This window comes from Dasypus novemcinctus, chromosome X (assembly GCF_030445035.2).
Source record: "Dasypus novemcinctus isolate mDasNov1 chromosome X, mDasNov1.1.hap2, whole genome shotgun sequence".
In the NCBI taxonomy this organism is placed as follows: domain Eukaryota; kingdom Metazoa; phylum Chordata; class Mammalia; order Cingulata; family Dasypodidae; genus Dasypus; species Dasypus novemcinctus.
Genome location: NC_080704.1, coordinates 130,145,973 through 130,164,525, shown reverse-complemented (window position 1 = coordinate 130,164,525; position 18,553 = coordinate 130,145,973). Strand labels below are relative to the sequence as shown.

The window sequence follows — 18,553 nt, the reverse complement described above, 5'->3', positions numbered from 1 at the left end:
TCTTAGTTTGTTGGCTTTTTATCACAAAAGCAGCACTGAATTTTGTTAAATTATTTTTGTGTGCCTATTGAGATGATCATGCAGTTTTTGTTCTTTATTCTATTTATATTGTGCATTACATTAATTGATTTTCAGATGTTAAACCACACTTGCATTCCTGGGATAAGTCCCATTTTGTCATGTATTCTTCTTTTCATAAATTGCTGGATTCATTTGGCTAGTATTTTGTTGTGGAATTTTGCATGTATATAGCAAGGGATATTGGTCTATAGTTTCCTTTTCTTGTGATGAATGCTTTTGTTTTAACCTTAATATTGACCACATATTTTGGGGAAAGTTTTTTCCCTACTTTGTTGAAGACTTTGTGAAGAATTGATGTTCATTTTTCTTTAAAGGTTTGGTAGAATTAACCAGTGAAGACTTCTGTGCCTGGGCATTTTTTGGTGGATAATTTTTTTAAAAAATTTTATTGCTAACTTAATCTCTTTATTTGTTATAGATCTAGTCAGATTTTCTATTTCTTTTTTTAAAGAAGAATTTAATTTATCTATTTATTCCCACCCCCTCATTGCTTGCATTTGCTGTGTCTGTTTATTGTGTGCTAGTCTTTTTTTTTAGGAGGCACCAGGAACCAAACCTGGGACCTCCCATGTGGAAGAGAGGAGCCTAATCACTTGAGTCACTTCCATCCCTGCTTTGTTACGTCTCTCGTTATGTTTTCCTCCGTGTGTCTCTAGTTGCATCATCTTGTTGCATCAGCTTGCCACACTAGTCCATCACATCAACTTGCTGTCTTGCTTGTCTTTAGGAGGCACCAGGACTGAACCTGGGCCTCCCGTGTGGTAGGAGGGAGCTCAGTCACTTGAGCCACATCCACTTCCCTCTATTTTTTCTTTTTTTAAAAAAGATTTATTTTATTTATTTCTCTCCCCTTCCCCCCGCCTGTTGTCTGCTCTCTTGTGCCCATTCGCTGTGTGCTCTTCTGTGTCTGCTTGCATTCTCGGTGGCAGCGGGAATCTGTTTCTCTTTTTGTTGCATCATCTTGCTGTGTCAGCTGTCTGTGTGTGTGGTGCCACTCCCAGGCAGGCTGTGCTTTCTTTGCGCAGGGCAGTGCGGGGCACACTCATTGTGCGTGGGGCTCCCCTACTTAGGGGCCACCCCTGCATGGCATGACACTCCTTGCACATGGCAGCACTGCATGTGGGGCAGCTCACCACATGGGCCAGGAGGCCCTGGGTTTGAACCCTGGACCTAGCTATATGGTAGGCGGATGCTGTATCAATTGAGCTCCATCTGCTTCTCTCTATTTCTTCTTGAGTCAGTCTTGGTAGATAGTGTCTTTCTAGGACTGTATTCATTTCATCTAAATTTTCTGCTGTATTGGCATACAGTTGTTCATATATATTTCTTTATATTCCTTTTTACTTCTGTGAGCTTGTAGTAATTTTCCCTTTTTCATTTCTGACTTTATTTAGTTATTAGCATCTTCTCCCTTTTTTCCTTAGCCAGTCTTGAAAAAAGTTTATCAATTTTGTAACCAAGGGTTAAGAATTAACAAATAATTATGATTACTGAATCATTATATAGATGCCCTTTTCTTCCAGTGTATTATAAAATAGCCAGAGTTTAATATCTGAAATTACTGAAACTGGCCAGAATGACCTCACCCTTTGTATATGGTCATTTTTAACTAAAAACCTGCCATTGTGATGATTATTCCAGATTGATCTTACCCTTGTATATGAACAAGTCTATTGAAATGGACTCAACCCTTCTCTGTTTGAAATCAATAAGAAAAACCCTGTAACTGACCCTCATTCTCTACTCTGCATTTCTAGATGCCTTGATCTCTGATGATTGTCTTGTGATTGCAATAACTTTGTGACTCACTTTGTTTTGTACCCACCCCCATTAATGTTTATTAATGAAGGAACCTGAGCCAGCCCCACCCCAATTACTAATTAGCATAATGCTAAGTGTGGATATTATAAAACTATCAGGATTACTGCAGTTCCAGGAGGCAGTTTTGAGGCCACTGTCCTCCTTTGCTATGCACAAGCAAATAAACTCTTTGAAACCCTGATGTCTCAGGAAATGATCATTAATGAAGTACATTGAGCAAGCCACTTTTGCTGGGTGTCAATTTTGTTGATCTTTCGAAAGAAAGATCTAATCCTTATTTCATTCCTTATGCTAGCTTTCAGTTTACTTTGGTCTTTTTTTCTTGTTCTTTTTTTTTAAAGAGGAAGTTTAGGTTATTGATTTGAGATCTTTCTTCCTTTTTTAATGTAGTCATTAACAGCTAAAAATTTCCTCTGAGCACTGCTTTTAATGCATCCCATAAGTTTGATATATTGTGTTTTCATTTTCTTTCATCTAAAAATATTTTCTAAATTTCCTTATGATTTCTTCATTCACCCGTTGGCCGTTTAGGAGGATGTTATTTAATTTCCACATATCTGTGAATTTCCCAAATTTCTTCTGTTATGAATTTCAAATTTCACTCCTTTGTGACCCAAGAACATAGTTTGTACAATTTCAATCCTTTCAAATTTATTGAGACTTGTTTTATGGCCTAACATGTGGTCTACCTTAGAGAATGTTCCATGTTTACTTGAGAAGAATGTGTATTCTTCTGATGTTGGGTGGAATGTTTCTGTCTGTTAGGTTTAAATGGTTTATAGTATTTTTCTTGTTTTCTATTTTCTTGTTGATCTGCTGCCTAGTTGTTCTATTCATTATTGAAAATGGGGTGTATCAGACAGTCCTGAGATCAAAATTCACTAGGCTTCTTAATTGGAGCAACTTTGGACAAATTGTCTAACTTTTCTGAGACTCAGATTCCTCATCTGAAAAATGGGTGCAATGATGTACCTATCATGTAGATTTGTTGTGAGAATTAAGTAAGGTAAAACAGGGGAAGTGCTTAGGAGTGCTTACCAAGAACTCAGTAAATGGCTTCTCCTAATTTACAATCCTCTGTTATGCAGTGAATTGTAGGAAATCTGCAATGTGCTTGAGGAAGCTTTCCTTCAGAAATGCCTTGCATTTAGATAACAGACCTTATTTCTAGGGTTTACTGGGTAGGGGTACCATGGTGATTTTCTGTCTTGATTTTACAGACCTTTTAGGTTTTTGGCACTCTAGAAGTTTTGGCCAACTATGAAGTTAGAGGGACAGTCCCCACAGACACCAACCAACTTCAAGTTGATGAGCAACAAGTTCGAAGGATTTCCAAAACCACCCTCAGGTTTAATAATATGCTAAAATAATTCACAGAACTCACTGAAAGTTATTACACTCACTGTTATGGTTTATTATAGAGAAAGGATGCAAATTAAAAACAGCCAATGGCAAAAGCACATAGGACAAAGTCCAGGGAAGTTCCAAATGTGGAGCTCCCCTCTAGAGTCTGGATGTGTTACTTTCCAAGCATCAATGTATGACAGTATTCATGGAGTTTTGTCAACCAGAGAGGTCACATGAGCCTCTAAGTCCAGAGTTTCTATTGAGATTCCATTATGTAGGCAGGACTGATTGCCCACCTGAGTGAGCGGAGTCTCCAATCCATCAGGTCAAGCTTTTGATGATTCAAAGCTCCCATTCTAAATCACCTTGTTACTATACAACTGGGCCCAAGGCCTTCAACCTAAGTCATGTGGTTGGTGTGGCTGAAAGCACACAGGGAAATAAAGATACTCCTATCAGGAATGGCATTCAAAGGGTTTAGAGATTACCTCCCAGAAGCCAAGGGAAAGACTTGTCCTCTTTTGGGGTGAAGTTAAATTCTTTGCTACATAGTCATCTACTTTCTAATTGCCTCTGTCCTTACAACAGCCCTGTGGAGTAGGTAAAACAAATATTTTGGCCTGCCTTTTCATCTCTGAAGAAATAAATGGTCTGGAGAAAATAAATCTGTGCATGTATTCAACAAAGGCTGATAGATCATGTACTGTTTACCTGCCAGTTCTAGGGTCTGGGACCAAGCAGTGGTCACAGGTTTCTGCCCTCATATCCTATATATCCTGGTGGTGGAAGAAAGACAGTAGGACAAATAAGTAAAATTGAATATATTAGATAGTGATAAGTGCTAAAGAAAAAAATAAAACAGAGAGGAGGAGAGGGTTGCAATTTTAGATGAGGTGGCTAATAAAGTCCTCAATGAACAATTTTAAGAAAAATTGGAAGGAATACAGAGCAGCGAGCAATGAGAATATATTTGGGGAGAGTGCTCCGCACTAGAAAAGTCCAGTGAAGCTTAAGGCATTGTACTGAACCTTTGCAACTGAGGGTTTAGCATTAACAAAAAAATTTTGATTACTAAATTATTATATAGGTGCCTTTCTACTTTTAGTGAATTATAGAATAGTCAAAGCTTAATATCTGAAATCACTGTAACTGACTGGATTTAGCCTACACCACTCTTTTTTTTTTCCCCTCTCTTCCCTCTACCCCCAACCTGCTGCTGTTTTCTTGCTGCCTGTGTCTATTCGCTGTGTGATCTTCTGTATCTATTTTTCTTTTTGTCTTCTCTTCTTGTTTTTCTCCTCTAGGATTCACCGGGATTTGATCCTGGCGACCTCTGGTGTGGAGAGAGGTTCTCTTCACTTGCGTCACCTCAGTTTCTGGTTTCTGCTGCACTTCACCTTGACTCTCCTCTTCGTCTCTCTTTTGTTGCATCATCATCTTGCTGCGTGACTCACTTGCGCAGGCACTGGCTCACCACATGGGTACTTGGCTTGCCACGCGGGCACTTGGCTCACGGCGCAGGCACTCATGCAGGCACTCAGCTCACCGCATGGGCACTGGCTCACCATCAGGCATGCTTTCTCCTGGGTCCTCCCCTGTGGTAAGTGGAAACCCTATCACTTGATCTGCATCCACTTCCCAACACCACTCTTGCTTTATGATGTTCATTCTAAACAAGTCTCACCCCCAGCTTATGGATACGCAAAATTTAGCCTCTCCCTTGTGTACACTTACAATTGTGATGATAATTCTAGACTGAACTTACCTTTGTTTATGGTAATTTCCGCACTAGCCTCACCCTTATGTATACTTGCCATTGTGATGGTAACCACTCCACGCTCCTGTTTAATATCCATATGGAAAATTTGAGACTAATCTCTACTCTGTACTTTCCTATCCCAGAACCTTGATCTCTGATGATTGTAATTTTGTAATTCACTCTGGTTTGGTACCCATCCCACCATGTACAACCCCTTAATATTTATGAAGGAACCTGTGTCCAGATCTGCCCCAATTATTCATTAGCACCCTGACAATATAACATATTAGAATTTCTACAGTCCAGGGAGGCTGATTTGAGATTGTACATCTCCAGTTTCCTGCTGGCGAATAAATCCTCTTTTCCTTCCTACTTAGTTTGGTGTGTCTATCTATTCTGCTGTCCTGAGTGAACGAACCCTGCCAAGGACCACCCCAGCCTCTCTTCAATTTGGCATCCAATGTGGAGTGGGTGTCCTCGTGAGAACGATACTGCTCAGTGGACTCCTGAACCCTCTAGATAAGACATTCGTGAACCCTGGCTCTGCAGTCACTAGAGTATTTTACTCTGAGAGTCAGATGGGAATCTCTGGCATCAAGTGTCCAGGATCACTAAAGGTGGCTGGCTATGAAGGAAAACAGGATCGGTTTTGTGTGTTGTATGTGTGTGCGTTTGTTATTCTTGGTATGCTCCGCAGTACATTATTTCTTACCAAAGCTGTATGTGGTATTTGCCACACCTTTTTGTTTTGTGTGTGTGTATTTTTTTTTTTTTTGGCTTGGTTTTTGGAATAGGGAAGGAAGCAGCCTCTGGCATAAGGAAGTATTACTGAGCTTGGTGGCCTAGGTCTTGGTCCTGTACTTGTTAACTAGAATGGGAAATAACCAGAGTTTGGAAGTGAAGGGAAAAAGCAATCTACTGGGTTGCTTCATTAAACATTGGGAAGAATTTGGGTATGGACCTATTACTAAAAAGATAATGATTTGCCTTAGTAAGGAAGTCAATCCTCAATATACATTAGAAGGTGAGCAGAAATAACTAGCAGAAGGATCTTTAGAGTATAATACTATTCTACAGTTAGACCTATTTTGCAGAAGTTTAAATAAATGGGATGAAATTCCTTACATCCATTGCTTTATGGTATTAGCCCAAATTGAGAAACTTCAGAGAGAATGTTTTAGACATGGTGCACCACCAATTAGTCAGGTCCCAGGTCCCTAGTACACTAAAATGATAACTTGCCACCCCGGCCGGCTAAGGATTAATCAACCATCTGTACAAAAGCCAGAGTTAAATAACTGCAAAGATGAGGGGAATAGAAACCATTGAAAACCCCTCCCAGAGTCTAACTCAAATGGTAAGGTCTTAGATACTATTACTGTGTGAAGTACCTTGAGAATCGAGAATGCTATTGCTCCTGTACCTCCCCATCCCCATATCAGGGAGATGAAAACAGATCTAAACTGCCATTAGATCCATCAGAAGTATACTCCCCACACCACACCTGGAGTGATAAAGCTTTTACACAGAGCACCTCTACCTCACGAGAGCAAATCCAGGGCCAATTCATTCTCTGGCATTTACCCACAAGAATAATTGACCGAGGACAACCTAGGGGCTGTTTATATGTAGGTACTGTGTTGTCAACATTGGATCTATATAGGTGGAAATATTGAATCCCTGGTTACAGAGCAGATCCCCAGAAAACTGGAGAATCTTTTTGAGTCTATATTTGGAACTTATAATCCAAATTGGGCCTATATTCAATCTTTACTATTCTTTTTTTTTAAGATTTATTTTATTTCTCCCCACCCCCTTGTTGTTTTTCACTTGCTGTGTCTGATCATCTTCCTTGTTTCTTTAGGAGGCACTGGGAGCTGAACCCAGGACCTCTGATATGGGAGGGAGGAGCCTAATCACTTGAGTCACCGCTGCTCCCTGCTTTGTTGTGTTTCTCATTAGGTTTTTCCTCCCCGCGTCTCTTGTTGCATCACCATGTTGCATCAGCCCACCGCACCTGCCCATTGTGTTAGCTCACTGTCTTCTTTTAGGAGGCACTGGGAACCTCTGCTCCCTGCTTTGTTGTGTCTCTCATTATGTTTTTTCCTCTGTGTCTCATGTTGTGTTGGCTTGCAACTCCTGCCCTTTGCACCAACTTGCTGTCTTCTTTAGGAGGCTCTGGGATCCAAACCAGGGCCTCCCATGTTGTAGGCAGGAGCCTAGTCACCTGAGCCACATCTGCTTCCCTGGATATTCTTTTAACCTCAGAACAAAAGCAAATTGTACTAGAAAAGGCTCAAGATTATGCTGATTTTCTGGCCAATAGCAACCCAAACAATCCCATTCATTTCCCTTGAAGTCAGGCATTTCCAATAACTAATCTTAATTGGAACCCAAACAAACAGGGGGACCAAACAAAACTGGATAATTACAAAGCATATATAATTTGGGGGCTTAGAAATGGGGTCCTCAAGCAAAACAATATATACAAAATTCAGAAAATTGTTCAAAAGCTGGGTGAAAATCCATCCGTATTCCTCAAGAGACTTCTTGAGGCTTCTGTTGGCTCACTAACTTAGACCTAGAAGATCTTATTAATAGGCAAAACATTGACTAGTCTTTTATTTGTCACAGTGCTCCTGACATTCATCGCAAATTGTAAAAATTAGAAGGAGGGCTAGGAATGCCAATTTCAGCCCTGGTTGAGATTGCTTTCAAGGTGTTCCATAACCAAGAAGCAGCCCAAGAAAAAACATCAGAATAAAACAATCACTTATAAGGCTAAATTAAATGCTAAACTTTTAGCAGCAGTACTGAGCAAAATCCCACAGTAACAGATGGAACCAACAAAAGGTAAGACCTTTATGGGCCCTAGAAAGCCTCTGGGTCCCCAGCAGTGTGCTTACTGCAAGGAGGATAGGCATTGGAAGTGAGAATATTCCAGTCTCGAAAGGAAAGTTGCACCAAAGATTCCTAACCCTGCAGCCCAATACCTATAACTTACAGGGGATGAAGATAGCAGTTTAGAGTGATGGGGACCAGGGATATTTTCTACCAGTCAGGAAAGAATCTTAATCACCCACAAGAAACCTGGGGTCTCTTTTCAAGTGGGTAAGGAATTAGAAAATTTTCTGGTGGATATAGGAACAACTTTTTCAGTTTTGAATCAATAGCTTACTCCTGAATTTCGAGTCTGTCTGATGGATATACTCCTGACCCTTATCTGTCTGTTAAGTGTATTCCTAAAGAGTAATTCAGAATGTGTAAATGTTTTGTCTGTCTAATCTGCTAAATTAGTGCTTAACTGCCTTTATACTGCTCAAGTATTCCTAACTGGTTGCTGGTTACTGATAAAAGTGTTTCCAAGAATGAGCTTGCATATTACAGGTAACACTCATCCCAGAGGAGATCTTAAAAGCGGTAAAAATCAGTGATATGAAATGATGGAGAGCTTGAAGAAAGCCATACTAAAGGAATGAGAATTTTGAGTCAAATTAATGAGTTTTATACTTCTGTTGGTGTGTCTAACTCTATTTGTGTTTGTCTGTCTGTTTGGTATACATTTCCTTTTTTTTCTTTTTTCTTCTTTTCTATTTTTTTTAATGTTCAATTAAAAAAATATAAGAGGTCCCCATGTACCCCCCACTCCTCCTCCCACATCAACAACCTCTTTCATCATCGTGGGACATTCATTGTATTTGGTAAATACATTTTGGAGCACTGCTGCACCAAATGGATAATGGTTTACATTGTAGTTTACACTCTCCCCCAGTCCACCCAGTGGGCCATGGCAGGACATTCAGTGTCCAGCATCTGTCCCTGCAGTACCACCCAGGACAACTCCAAGTCCTGAAAATGCCCCCACATCATATCTCTTCTTCCCTCTCCCTACCCTCAGCAGCTATGGTAGCCACTTTCTCCACATCAATACTACTGCTTTTTGACCTTGAATAAAAGGGGGAAATAGAAAGGATAAATGATTTTATATGGCTATGAGTCTCCAAGAAAGAGTTGGGAGGTCATCAGAGGGGTTGTGCTTACAAATGCCTCAGCAGGGTCCCAGAGACAGCTAAAGTAGATAGAAACCCAGGTACTGGCTCTCCTGAGGGCTACAGAGACCCACAGGTTCTATGGTCATGGTAGATGGCTCTGGAGTTCAGTGCCACGTCAGTTGGCCCTCTTTGGAGTTTGTGCTCCTGAGAGTGATGGAGCTGGACTCAGATATGACCTTTCTACACATGCCTCTTCTGTCACTTTTACTGGACCTGGGGTTGGTGTATACTCAGGAGACCTGAATCTCTGGACTGTTCATGTGACACCCAGGCCCTGAGCCTCAGCAGACTTGTAACTCCTACCCCCTGGTTTACTTGTATATATTTTCATACCTCTGGTTAGTAATATCAAATTAACAAATGAAAATTCTTGAAAAAAAATCTCTATTCAAATTGCTAAAAATTAAATAAGTGCTCATATAGGTAAATGAATATTCCTGGAGCCCACATTAAAAAAAGCCAAACAGGGTTTTAAAAAAGGTCATGTAAAGTCTGACTAAATAAACTATTTAAAAGAAAAAACTAAAAAGGTTGTCCTGAATTCTTCCATGGTCTTTATAAAGCCTATCCTACCTCCAGGGTCTTCTAACCTTGAGTGAATTTGAGTACTCATTAAGACCCCTTTGAGAAACTATGGGGTTGGGCTGGGTGTGAAATGATGGGGGAGATGTGAGCTTAGCTTAGAACTCTGTTTACTAGGCCTGGAAATTTAAAATGATAGGGACAGAGAGGATATTACAGAATAATCCTTGCCTTGCATAGTTTGTCCTGTAATTCCCCGATTAGAAAAATTTTAACAGCCTTGAGATGAGAGTAATTAATAACCCAATGCCTAAAATTTCAGTAAAAAAAGAAAAAGTCCTTGAAAGCTATGAAAAGATTTTTCTAAATTATGATTAAAACAAATAAAACAATTATAATATATTCCTCAGAGACTGAGAGTCAGTATACTTTTTAATTTGTTCACAATTTTTAACCTATGGAGGAAATGATAAAACATTTCTTACATAAATTATTATTTTGATTTTATTCTACTCAGGTGTAATCTCCCTAGACGTATATGGATGCTAATAAAATAAGGTAGCATTAAGTCATTTAAATCTTTAAGATAATGAAAATTGTAAGGTTTTGGTTAATGAAATTATTTTTATAAAAGTCTTTTAAAAAGCAATTGTTTTGCCTAAAGTAAAATGACTGAAGATGGGGAAGTGTTGAATTCCTCAAAGTTCTTGACTATGTTATGTAAAAGAATTTAAGAACATGCCAGTTTAGTTAGGCCAGTAAAAGAATTTATTGGGAAATGGGGGGAAAGAACAGAACTTGTTGAGAAATGGGATAGAAGGATGGAAATATGCGTTGAGGTTTGGTGTGGGCTCCTCTCGGCAGAGAAAGTGAGCTTTATCTTATGTGGTTACCTCTTAAACTATTAATTATTCCTCCCCTTTGCTAATGATAAGGGGAGGAGCTCCAGCTGTTATTGGTTACCTTACCAGTGTTGGAGGCCAATGGTGTTTGGAATATCCTGGGCCAAGAGTAGGTCCTGGAAAGAGACACTGGGACCTCAAGGTTAAACTCAAGGTCTCAGTGGGGTCTTGCAGCCATGTTGTCTGCCAGCCATGTTGTGGCTCATCTTCTAGTTTCCCTGCCTCAACTATCCCCTCAGAGAATGCATGCCCTTATTCTTAAGCGTGTGTTGAGGGGTAATGGTCATTCCTCTGTAGTTACTTCCTGCTGATTAGGGCAGTAGTCCTTGCTTGACAGTGTGTAAACCTCTCTGGCTAATCTATTGAGGTTGAGGAAAGACAGGTCAGACACTGATTGGAACTGGCTGAAATCCCCGCATGACTAAAATCTTGTTCTGGAAGGCATTGATTCTGGAAGAAATATACCTTATTAGAATTTTGAAGATAAATGGTCCCTCAAAAAGGAAAAAGAAGATGGTGGTAGGCATGCCCTAAAAAGGGGGCCAGCCATGACAAAGTGGACCATGAGAGTGAGAAAAGCCAGGTGCCTTCAGAGGCTGCATCCTCCCAAAGTTGATGAGAAACATCATTCTTCCTTGATTTCTTTTATGCTGTTGGTTAATTCTAGGAAGAGACTGCGGTAGACCTGCTGGGGTTTGGGTATAAACTGCCAATCCCAGTTCCCACAGCAGTAGTATTATGAAAACATAATACCACTTAGCTTAGGATAGCTAAGAGAGGTATGAGGAGAGGCACTGCCCTAGACATAAACTCACAAAGACAGGCAGCAACAAGACAAGCATATGGCAAGCAAAATAAAGAAAGTACTTAAGAAAGCCATTCTTTTGTCTTATAGGCACATTCATTTATTACTTAGAAAATGAAGTAAATTTACCAGAACTTTAAACATCTTCAAAATCCCCCTGCATATGATCTAGAATAGAAAAGATAGCACCATAATCATCAGGCATATACCTAGAATAGGAGAGTTATAGCTACTATACTTAATACTAATCAATGTACTAATCAATGCATAAGTTTTTTTGAGCTGCAATTAGGAGATCTAAGCTCCAAGTTTGCAATACCATGTATGTTATCTCTCCATGGGAGCAGGCTACAGCCAATTGTGTTTTTTAAGTTCTACTTATATCATTCTGGTATTCATTGCTCCATTTGGTATGTCCTTCACACAGCCAACATGCTGCAGCACCATTGACCTAAGAGAGAAGCTAGGAAGATAGGCTCCAGTATTTCACCAGCCTGGTGCATAGCACTCTTCAACACTATGAAACAGAGTCAGTCGGAGGCAATGTCCTTGTACATCTGACCACATTGAGCCATTGCCAGATGCTGCAGGAGTCCAAAACTGCAATGCACTCTCTGTCCACTTCAGGAATATAACCAGAGATGTAGTAGATACTTTTATTGTTGGTTGTGGTTCTGCTAAATAAAATGCTTTGATATATATATATAATATGACTTAATTAAATCAAGCATAAGAAGGCAATACACAGACATATTTATTTTATTAGACTTCTGTTAATTGAGAAAACATGAAATAAGCAAAGATCATCTATAAACAGGGGTCCAACTGCTGTATCACAACCCTTCACGATATACATACATGTAATCTCATCAAACTGGGGGACACTCCAACTTCCTGGCCTATGTCCAGCCAGAGTCCCAATTGGATGGAAAAATTGTCAGTAATTGTCTAATACTGACAATTAGAGTGAGAAATAAGAATAACAATAACCAGTCAAAAGATTAAATCAATATTGAACAGAGTCACAAAATGACAGAAAAAAAGAACAGTCTTATATATGAACTCTCCAAACCAGGAGACACATCAACATCTAGCTCATGGATGGGAAGTCCAAAATCAGCAGCTGATACTAGAGTCTTGATTGGAAACACCCGGGCAGAGCACTCTCTCCCAAGATGGGACTTCATTTGGCCTGACCAGGGATTGTCCCTTTTACTGAGTTCATAATCAATGAACTCGATACTATAGATGCCAACTTATGAGTACTGTGTCAATTCCTGAGGAAGTGGCCGGCCTCCTCAGGAAGGAACACAGCACAATACATTCCAAGGTTTATGTATCAGTTCCTAAGAAAGTGACCAGCCTTCCCAGAGAGGAACACAGTACTCCCCAAAATGGACCTTATCTGTTCTTACTTGTTACAAAACATCCCCCAATGTGCCCACTGTTCTAGGTCTCATCATTTCTCCTGAAATAAGAAAAGTGCTGACCAGCAAAGCATTGGTTTGCTGATTAACAAAATTTCCTGTATGATATTTCACTTAGGTTGAACAATACTCACTAAATGTTTTCCCAATACAATTGCTTTAGGGGTCAGTGACTGACCTAGCCAATAACTCAAATGGAGAGGCAAAATGCAGTGTATTGAAGGCCTGGCTTGAATGCACAAGAGAGTTTGACAATACTGAAGTGTATCTCTTTTTCATTTTTATACGCTTTCTAAACACTTCTGTTACCGGATTTTGTCTGGGTTCTTGACTGTGCTACAGAAATGAATTTCACGAGCACATCAGGTGAGTTAGGTCAATAATTTATTCAGGTAGGGAGGTATGGGAAAATAGCTTGAATTTGAATGTGGGAACCTGGCGTGAAGTTGAAACGTTTCCATAACATAGATAAAAAGCGCGGCTTAGGAACACCGGCCTTGATTAGACAGAACGCTGTCTGGTCAGCACAAAAATTATTTGCATGCAGAGGTGTTTGAATTTTCTGTGGCCTGCTCTCTAGCATTGCAGGTGCTGTAGCTTTAATAACAAGCAGCCTTGAAAGTAAACATAGATAACTACTGCTTTGTAATTTCTCATAAATACGATGTGGAAACTGGGGTCGAGGCTCTCAGTGCCAGAAGCTGTTGAGTCCCCTGGTCCCATCTTTATTTCCTCTCATGTGTCTTCCTTTCTGTCCTTTTATTTCTTCAGTTCTGCATCGCCTTCCCTTTGTGCAAACCTATTGCTGAGCTGGTCTCAGCAACTGGCGCCTGAACAGGGACTCGAGGGGAAGAAGGATCGCTTTGAGTGAAAGGTGTTGTTATGGTGCAGAGCCCCAAGTGGTTTAGAAGGCCTTCCAAGTCCTCGGTAAGTAAGGACACTCTCGGGCATTTTAGCAGGGTTACAATGGGAAACAGACAGTTCAACAAAATATTGCCCATATGTCTGTCTCCTAAAACAACTCCTCAAGGCAAGAGGAGCTGAGGCCATTGAGTCTCGTATTTTAGAACTCTTACAGATTATAGAAAAATACTGCTCATAGTTCCTAGCAGTAGGAAGTTTAGAATTAGGAGATTAGGAAAGAGTAGGAAAAAGAGTTAAAAAATTACACGTGCAAGGTGTTTTGCTCCCTCTTACTATTTGGCCCACTTGGACTATTATTAAATCTGTTTTGATACTAAATCTAAAGTTTTGCCTTCAGCTCCTTCATTAATTGACTTTAGAAAGTCACTTTCCCCTCCACTGACACCTCCTCCTCCTCCTATACCTGGAGACACTCAGCCAAAGTTGTCATCTTTACAACAGGGCATCTTGCAGGCTAGAACAGAGGGAAATCATGTTGAACCACTTATGCAAGGAGAGGTTAAATCACAAATACAATGTCCTGTACAAGCAAAAGTGCTAAGTAAGGCCCTTGTTAGTAAAATCATGCTTGTAAGCAAAATCTCTGTTAAAGTGTTGACTAAGATAAAGAAAATATTCTGGCAGCAATTGTGCAACCCCCCTGTTGCCTACATGATAATATGGCTGTGGGGTAGTGCGGGCTAATAGAATTAAGCCACTGGAAGAGGAGGAAAATATGGCAACATTGGTGTTCTGTTTTGTTTCCATGCTGATTCTGATTGGGCCTATTTAGCCAAATTAATAAAATTAGTAAAAAAATTTTATCAAGTTGTTAAAAGGAATTTTTGGTTTTGAATTAATAGCTTACTCCTGAACTTCAAGCCTTAGTGTAGTCTTAAAGAGTAGTAATTCAAAAAATGTGTGTTAACTGTCTGTCTAAACTGCTAAATAAGAGCTTAACTGCATTTACGCTGCTCAAGTTATTCTAACTGATTGCTGATTACTAATAAAAGTATTTCCAAGAACAAGCTTGCATGTTAGAGGCAACATGGATTCTAGAAGAAATCTTAAAAGCAGTAGAATATAAGATGTGAAATGATGAAGAACTTAAAAACAGCTATACCAGAAAAGTAAGAATTATGAGTCAAATTGTAAACTTTATGTTTCTGTTGGTATGTTGTAATTATTTTGTATTTGTCTATTTGTTCAATGTCAGTGTATATTTTGATACCTCTGGATGGTAATATAAAATAAATAAAAATTTCTAAAAGAGCTCTATTCAAATGGCCAAAAATTAAATAAGCACTTATATTAATACATAAGTTTAAATGTTAATAAGATCTCCACAATGATAAAAATTGTAAGTCTTAATTAACGAAATTACTGTAAGTCTTCATAAAAAATAGTTCATGGCTAAATTGAAGTAAATAGTTTATTTTTCTTCACAGGATAAAATGAAGCATGTAAAACTTAAATATTAAAGAAGGTAAAAAGTTTGTGGGAGTACTGACTGAAATTTAATAAGTTTGTTCAAAAAAGTGTGTCCTAAAATAAGATGGCCAGTTTTCATAAAATCAAAATGGAAATATGGAGGATGGGACTTGAATGCATGTGGCAAGTTGTAGAAGGTATTGTGGTAACTTTAAGTAAGGGGATGTTTTCTGTGAAGGTGAAATTTGTCTTAAAATAATATAATTGTAGTCTATATGGTTATAAATAATTATAAGAAGTTTGTGGAAGCATTGTTTGAATTAAAGTGTTTAAATGGCTAATTGTAAGAAGTCATTATTAAACAGAAACGGAATTTTTTTTTCAAAAAAATTTTTGTCTTTATTTTTTTAATGTTACATTAAAAAAATATGAGGTCCCCATATATCCCCAACCCCCCTCACCCCACTCCTCCCCCAACTGAATTGATAATTATAACAAAAAGTAATTTTATAACAGGAAAACTTGTTGGCAGCCAGCCTTGCCTGCCAACTTGTTTCTAAAGACAGTTTCTAGTATTGCATGCTACAAGGTATTTGAAATAAAGAAAAGTTATATTTGCATATAACCAAACTGAATAATTATTTTGACAAGTTTGTTTAGTGTTGATGGTAATTGTACATTGTAAGAAGTTTGCTTGGAGACAGTTTCCAAAATCATTTTGGTAACTTATATATGTAGGGTGTATAGAATGTAGTTTGTGTTTGTTTGTTTGTTTTTTAATTTATTGAAATATATCACTCATACATAAACAATAAATGTATAATAGTTGTAAACTTACAAAACAAACATATGTAACATCAAACAAACATATATAACATCTCACCCTACCACCAATAACTCACATTGTTTTTAAACCTTTTTAACTAATGATTAAAGAGCATTGTCAAAATATTACTGCTAAACAAAGTATTTTTCCCCTAACCAATCCGATTATTATTATCTTTATACCATACATAAACAATTAAGTGCATAGTAAAAGTTGTGAACTTACAAAGCATACATGCATAACATCATACAGGGGTCCCATACATCAGTCCTCCACCATCACCTTTCATTGTCATGAGACGTTTGTTACAAACTATGAAAGAACACTGTCAAAGTTACTGGACATTATATGTCCTCCCAAAGCCCACTGGGTGGAATATGGGAGAGTGTGGGCTATGATGTGGACCACTGACCATGATGTGCAGTGGTGCTCAGAGATGTATTTACCAAATGCAATGAATGTCTCATGATGATGGAGGAGATTGTTGTTGTGAGGGGGGTGGGGAGTATATGGGGACCTCATATTTTTTGAATGTAATATTAAAAAAATAAAGACAAAAAAATGACCAAAAAAAAAAGAAAGAACACTCAAAATCTTACTGCTAATCATAGTTCTTATCTTATATTTGGTGTGTTTTCCCCCCAGCCCACCCTATTATTAATTTTAAAATATATTTTTATGACAGAAGTTGTAAACTTATAAAACAATCATGTACATGTGCAGAACTCCCAAACAACACCCCTCCATCAACATACCACAATGTGGTGCGTCATTTGCTACAGATAAAATATCATCTGATTATTGCCATGTCCATAGTGTATATTTGGCTCACGTTTTACATACTACATCAGTATCAACACAGTACATCATTTGCATAGATGCAAGAATATTATATTATTACTACTAACCACAGTCCATAGGTCACTCCAGCTGTATTTTTCCTATGCTTCTCCACATTCCAACACCCTGCAGTAGTGATATACATTTGTTCTAGCTAACAAAGAACACTCTTGCATCTGTACCATCAACCACAATTCTCATCCACCTCTTGATTTACTGTGTTATCCAGTTCCTAGATTATTCTCAAGCATTCTGTCAATTGGCATTTACATAACTAGACTACCATTTTCAGTCACATCCCCATTTATAAACTAGCTGTTACTCACTGTGTGTTACTATCCACTCTATAAATTTACACACTTTTACAGTAAAGCTATTTAAAACTTCTACATAGAGTAAACATCAATAGTCCACTCGGTCCTTCTCTTATCTCCTTTAAGAATCCACCACCTACCACCAGGTCTTGAAGATATTTTCCAATACTTTCTTCTAGAAGTTTTATGGTTCTTGCTTTTAGTTTTAGTTTTTTGATACATTTTGAGGTAGTTTTTGGATAAGGTGTGAGATAGGGGTCCTTTTTTCTTCTTTCAGCTATGGATGTCCAATTATTTCAGCACCATTTGTTGAATGGATTGTTCTGCCCAAGCTGTGTGAGTTTGACAAGCTAGTCAAAAGTCGCTTGACCATACCTGTGAGGGCCTGTTTCTGAACCATAAATTTGGTTCTATTGGTCTATTGTGTCTGTCTTTAGACAAGTACCATGTTGTTTTTACCACTATAGGTAGGTATTATGATTTAAAGTCTGGAGATGAGGGTTCACTTTTCCTTTTTATGATGTTTCTGGCTATTGAGGACTCCTTACCCTTCCAAATAAATTTAATGATCATGTTTTCAATTTTTTCTTTAATGCTGGTGGAATTTTTATCAGGATTGCATTAAATCTGTATATCAATTTGAGTAGAATTGACATCTTAATATTTAGCCTTCCAATCCATGAGCATGGAATGTTCTTCCAGTTATTTAGGGCTTTTTTAAAAAATTTGTTTAACATTGAGTTGCAGTTTTCTGAATACAATTGCTTTACATCATTGGTTAAGTTATTCATGACTATTTGAGTTTTATCTGTCATATTTTATTTTTACCACTCTTTTGACACTTTGTTACTTTTATTGATATAATCTTCATTTCTAGACTCTCTTCCAGACCCCTCTCTCCTGTATTTTCTATTCAGACTCTAGCTCACCCTTTAGTATTTCCTGAAAATCTTGTCTCTTGCTTAGAAATTCTCTTAGTTTCTGTTTATCTGTGAATATTCTAATCTCGCTCTCATTTTTGAAAGACAGTCTTGCTGGATATAAGATTCTTGGCTGGAAGTTTTTCTCTTGTAGTATCTTAAATATATCAGACCACTGTCTTCTTGCCTCCATGGTTTCTGGTGAGAAATCAGCACTTAATCTTATTGGGTATCCCTTATATGTTATGCATTGCTTTTCTCTTGCTGCTCTCAGATTTCTCTCTTTGTCTTTGGCCTTTGATTTTCTGATGAGTATGTGTCTTGGAGTTGGTCTTTTTAGATTTTTTCAGATGGGAATATGTTTTGCTTCTTGAACAGGGATATCTGTGTCCTTCAATAGGGTAGGAAATATTTCTTTAAATATTCCTTCTGCCCCTTTTCCCTTCTCTTCTCCTTCTGGGACACCCATGACATGTATGTTTGCACACCTTTTGCTGTCATTTATTTCCCTGAGATCTTGTTCAATTTTTTCTATTCTTCATCTCTTCTTTTGTATGTTCACTTTCAGAGGCCATTTCTTCAATAGAATGTGTTTTTAATTAT

General features: G+C 38.3%; 1 protein-coding gene across 9 annotated transcripts in view; it reads left to right on the top strand.

Annotated features, from left to right (window-relative positions):
* LOC101411159 (rhox homeobox family member 2) overlaps positions 1-18,553 on the top strand; it is a 104,402-nt gene that overhangs the window by 38,565 nt on the left and 47,284 nt on the right. For 2 of the 9 annotated variants that reach the window (XR_011648022.1, XM_071213387.1), the window contains 4 exons: positions 4,554-4,849; positions 5,386-5,625; positions 13,059-13,082; positions 13,488-13,643. The gene's annotated coding sequence lies outside the window, so the exon portion shown is untranslated. Of the gene's footprint in view, positions 1-4,553; positions 4,850-5,385; positions 9,464-13,058; positions 13,083-13,487; positions 13,645-18,553 lie in introns of those variants that run through there. The other 7 variants (XR_011648026.1, XR_011648023.1, XM_071213386.1 and 4 more) reach the window with 5 other exon arrangements.